At 28.1% G+C, this 6,000-nt stretch overlaps 1 protein-coding gene across 1 annotated transcript in view; it reads left to right on the top strand.

Moving 5' to 3' along the window:
- Positions 1 to 209: 209 nt before the first annotated feature.
- Positions 210 to 6,000, top strand: part of LOC142319769 (abl interactor 2-like) — a 162,551-nt gene continuing 156,760 nt past the window's right edge. Inside the window, exon 1 of the mRNA XM_075357433.1 lies at positions 210 to 350. The gene's annotated coding sequence lies outside the window, so the exon portion shown is untranslated. The remainder of the gene's footprint in view (positions 351 to 6,000) is intronic.

Raw genomic sequence — 6,000 nt, 5'->3', positions numbered from 1 at the left:
AATATGCTAAGCACATTTTATAAAATAAACATAATTACAGCCAGGATAATGATATTTATGTATTAGATTTTCCAACCGTTTTTATAAAACCAGCAATCTCAAAAAAAATTATGTATATTATTACAACAATAAATTAATAAAGGTACATATAAAATTTGAAGATGATTTTCTAATTAAATTATCAAGTTGCCTAACTTGATTATCTAGTTACAATGACGGCTTTTTTGTTAATAAAATTTTTTATTTTTTGTTTACGTTTTTAATTTTCAAGTTTTAATTAGAAAAAAAAAATCTATCTCCTAATGATGGTCAAATGACCCAAAACGCTAGGGATATAATATAAACTGTTGGTAAGTTTGATTTTTATAACAAATTACTTAACCTAAGTTGTTACTTTATAAATAAATGTTTTTTCTGATCAGAATATATCAAATTTGAAAACGAAATAGATGTGTTTAAAGTTCATATTAATTATTTAATGAAACACATGAAATGATGTTAAGGTAAGTAAATTAATTATGAAATATTACTACAAAATATTAACAGTAAACAAAGGCTACTGAAAATCATTTTGAGCATATACTAATATCTGTACATGTTGAAGTAGACGCAGATAAATAATATGATTGTCCTTTTTTTAATTCATCGACAGAACAATATTCTTTCTGTAAAACTAAATCTTTTAATTATAAAATAAGCTGATGGGTAACTGATTATACAGTTTCCTTTTTCATAAAGTATGCCTCAATAATCTGAAAGCATTTCTTTTTTTAACCTAAAAGGTTATGTTTTTAAAAAGCTCACAAATTGGACTTTACACATTATACGAGAAAATATTTAGGCATAAAAGTAATCGATAATGATTACAAGCTTAGTGTTTTTATAAAGATCTTCAGAGTAAAACTGTTCACTCCATTTTGGTAAACAAAATCAGGTTTATCATCCCACAACAATTTATTAAATAAAAACCCAAAGGTTTTGCTTTGTAGACAACAAAATTACTATCAATATAATGGGAATTCTGGCCACACAATCTGCAATGTTAAATTCACAGTTTTATCCATATTTTAAGTTACATTGTTATAATCCATCCAGTGAAAATTTTTTAAAGCCGCAATTGTGAAAGTTTCAATCCATTTTTATTAATTATCTTTAGAAATAGATACAGTTGTGTCGTCTGTGAAAAGAGTTGTAATGAACGGCTCAAGATTTTGTGGTACATCATTAATAAACAATAAAGAAAGCAAAAAATTTTCCCTGAGGCGCTCCACACTCTACATCTAGAAGCGAGGACCTAAATTTACATGTTGTATTCTTAGCAAATATAAAATTTCTACTACCTGTATACAATTTGTGAGGTACGACTTGAAAAGCAACTTTCTTTTCAGATACTGATACTACAGCTACTAAGTTGTTTTATCAGTATAAATAAATGTTTTCCAATATTTCAGAAAATTGAAAATGAAATTTTTTTAATCTTAAAGAATTTAAAATATTTTGCAAAAACTGGGAAATGGCTACATCTTGTAAGACATGTTTGCTGATGGAAATATAAAAATTAAATTACCTTATAAATAATGGTGCACTTGCTGTTATGCTGTCCTTGTCAGTACACTGCACAATAATATTTATCAAGAATAAACATAGCAATATAAGTATACACCTTCTTTTAGTTATCACGCATTTGAGTATGATATTTTCAGTACGTAATAATACACATCATACTCTGATCAAGTAGCATTTGGATAGGTAATGCAGAACATATTTTAAGAACTGATTCAGTGTATGAAAAACAGAATAAAAGTTCATTTATTACCATCAAAAGTTCTATGTATCTATCTATATTATCTGTAATTTTCAAATCATTATTACCTCTTCATCTCATATGTTCTATTAAAATTATATTTTTGGGCTTAACTGTTAAAAATTTTATAATGACAAAATGACATCATTTATTAAAATATAATTTTAAACTAAGTTAAGGCAGATTCTACATGCAGATGCAGGTACAGAAATTTTTATTGGATAACAAAGTAAATTATTTACTACCATAATTTACAGGTAAGTTACAAATAAAGATCATGCCTGAAAGTGAATTAATGATTTAAAGGTGTTTTCATTCATTTGATGCGCTTGATTCTCGTAACACTTATTAAAAAAAAAAAAAATAAGTGATTTTTTATAGTGTTTGAAAATTATAATATTCCAGCATATTTTGTAAATTCTGCTAAAGAATATCGGTGATTATAAATATAATTTATCTTATCCCAAAAAAACTTAAAAATATTTTCCCTTTAAAATTAAGCAGATCATTTCTCTCGCTGATAGATACATTGAAACCCACCAGGATATGCTGCATCTCTTGGATATCTGAATCTAAAAGATGTTATCCAAATTAATCGCTTCATTACTAATATCGTATTGATCTTAAAGACAAATAATTTTTGATATAATGTAATTTAATTACATTTATAAACTATGATTAGCTGCTGGACACTTAATTGTACGTTGATGTTACCATTTTTCTACATTAATTTTTTAATAGTTTTTACTTATTGTGTTGCACATTTTATATATTATAATAATTAAATTAAAAACTCACTGATTTACCGTTTCCTCTCCAATCTAATTTAATGAAAATGAAGATTTTATTTCTGATTAAATTGTGGGATAAAACTCCTCCATATCAGTACTCAGTACTGAAAACTTATATCAGTAAGAAAACTTACCAGTTTAGTTATTATTAAATTATTGCAAATAAATAACAAACAAGTCTACAAGTTGTATTAGTATAATTATTTGTTTAATGATATACAGTTCACACAATTAAATCCACAAATAAATTATAAAATTATCTTTATGCTTTATGTTATGAAGAAATTCGGTGAATTAAATTATAAGAAATGTAAATTAATTCATCAATATATCCAAGTCTAGTATGTTGTACTTTTTAATATAATAATTTGCCTGAGAAATTGGGAAATAAGTTTCATAAGAAGACAAATATCACTCTGTTAAGGGGATATTAAGAAAGTAGCTATTGCCTCAGTCTAAGAGATAAATCCAGAATTTTATCAAAGACAAAGCTCAAAGATGTAATTGATATTCATGGAATCTATTTGAGGAAAAGGGATTCCAATCGACATAAGAAGTCTAATTCACAATAATAATAATTAATATTTATTATTTATATGTCTCTGAAGGTGTCACAACTCAACAGATAACCTGACATGACACATATCTATTCCCAACAAAACGCTGAGCCAGTCTTAATAAAAACTCAACATCACGAGTTAGGCTTGCTGAGGAAAATGGATATTTTAATTGTTTTTCTGATGCCTTTGCCTCAAAATTATTGCATACCAGCATGAAGCTAACTAAACTATAGCTGATATTCAGCCCTGAAATTGGTCCTTTTACTTTATTCACATTGAATGGTTATATCATGTCATAATAAATGTAATGAAATCAACTTCATATGGTATCACTTGCATCTTGCATGATTTGTATAACACAGAAATCACAGATCAGGAATTTATTATTTAATCACTTGTTCAACCACTTCATTCAGTTTAGTGCTGGTAAAGGAGCAATTGATGAAAGACATGATGATGTCGCTGTTTCCAACTTGTAATTCTGTGTTTTGTAATTCATTTTTTATGAGCAAGCATACGGTGAAACTAAAATCTGTAGAGATGATAATCTTATTTTTATACTAATATTATGAGCGACATAATCATGATGCCAGAAAATCAGAGAGAAGTGAGCCATACAGATTCAGATGATATTATAGAATTGAAAAATGTGTCACAACATTTTGGGAACAAAAGAATCTACTAGCAGAAATGATGGAGCTTGGGATTGCAGCCATATCAGAGTCTTATTATGAATTGAAAGATGTTAGACAAATCGAATGGTGAGTCTGCTCTCGATGGCTGATATTTTTCTGAATGAAAATGCATAACCTTATGCTATAAGCCACTCAAAGGCTTTAGTTGTCCGTTCAAGTTGAAGATTTTTATTGTTACTCCTATTATTTGGATACTGGTTGAATACCTTCTCTTTATTAAGATAAAGATTTGTCTATCGGTATAATGAAACTAACAAGGGGCTCAGAAATGGATGGGTGATTTTTAAAATCATTTCTACAAAGGTTGGTTTTGTGGTGCAACAAGTGCCTGAGAGTGGAAATCGAGTAGAAGAAACTCTAGTGCAGATATATTTATAAGATATAGCGATCCAAAAAAAAAAATATTTAGACACTGTTTTTTTTTCTTATCAGAATTCATGTACATGCCATATTTGTCTATACACTGTGACGAATGGACGTTTCACGGTAGCTTTAAATTTTTACTAAAGTAAAACTTAGCAGTTTTTATCCATTTGTCCTAAAATTGCATAAGAAGAAATGAACAATTTTTTGTAATTAAGAATTACATTAAACCTCATTGAAGTTTAAATATTTAATTTAAACCATGCACACAACTGTTACGGTAATTTTTTTTATTTATACTTACTTAAGAAGAAATTGCAGTTTGAAAAAAGTTAATAAAATAATTATAGACATTTATATATGTCATTTACCATAAACAAAGTATTGAATGTGACAAGATATGAGATACAAGTCCCATAAAACGACATTGCCATTGTCAAGAAAAAAGCATTTCACGCCGGGCTTAATAAGGAAAGCAAGTGCTGAAACCCATTGTCTTCTACCCAGAGTAGGCCAAGCCCACTAAAACACAGGAAATCTTTCACCTGTACAAGAGAGTCTTTCACTCTGTTCAACACTGGGACTGGTCGCGTGTGTAAATCAATATTCTTAATGAAAGTGAAAGCAATTCTATCACTTGCGTCTGTTGTGCTTTATATGCATCACCGCATTGTGATTATGATCGATTATGTAACAATTATTTACAATTTTTACTAAATTGAGTGATGGTAAGTTCAAGGAGAGTATATTTATCGGTCCACAAATCAAAACAATGCTTAAGGATATAACATTTGAGGATAAACTTAGCGAATGTGAATTAGATGCATGGAAGTTCTTCAAAGATGTTGGTGATTTGTTAGGCAACAGAAAATATGAAAACTATGTTTTTTGTTAACAAGCTGTTAAAAAACTACAAACATTTAGCATGTAGGATGTCATTAAAAATTCATTTCCTACACTCTCACTTAAGATTTTATCCTGAAAACTTGGGCTCTGTCACTGATGAGCAGGGAGAGCATTTCTGTTAGGATATTCTGACATGAAGCATCAGTACCAAGGAAGATGGGATGCTAGAATGATTGACAACTATTGTTGGTTTTTATTTAGAGAAACTGATCAAACATTGCACGAGTGAAAACATTTGTCAACATATTTTAAAAGTTCAGTTACAATGATTTAAACATTTAAAAACTGTATTGAATGTATTTCAATTCATCTGAATTTGAATAAACAAATATTTAGCTAATTTAAACAAATTATAAATGAATACACAAATAATAACTTTTTTGAAATATTGTTATCACACTGATTATGCATTTATTGGTAAATAAATCGTATGTATCTAAAAATGCGATATATTACACAAAATTTTATAAGTTTTGAATTCAGCACCCAAACTTTGTTAAAATCACTATATGCAATTCTAGATATACATAATTTTTTTTTTATGTTTTGCTGCGTTTTAAAAATTCTATTTACGGTACTTACATTTATGGTACTTACTTTTTATTCAATCCAGATTTGAAACTATGGTTGATAGTCACTTTAATTAAAATTTTCCTTATCTTCAATAATCATTTTCCACTTTCAATTGCATTTGAGAATCAGTAACCATTTTTTTTGTCACAGCTTCCATGAATTTAAACGTACTCCCGGTATAGCACCTACAACTCAAAATCACTTTCCAAAAAGATTAGTAATGCACTTAACTGTTAATTTTTTTTTTTTTTTTTTTTTTTTTTTTTTTTTTTTTGCGTAGGAGGAGGAAAAAGCTGTATCAGCCACCG

This window comes from Lycorma delicatula, chromosome 2, assembly GCF_047948215.1.
Source record: "Lycorma delicatula isolate Av1 chromosome 2, ASM4794821v1, whole genome shotgun sequence".
NCBI lineage: Eukaryota > Metazoa > Arthropoda > Insecta > Hemiptera > Fulgoridae > Lycorma > Lycorma delicatula.
Note: the sequence above shows the minus strand (reverse complement) of the source record. Positions and strands in the feature narration are given on the sequence as shown.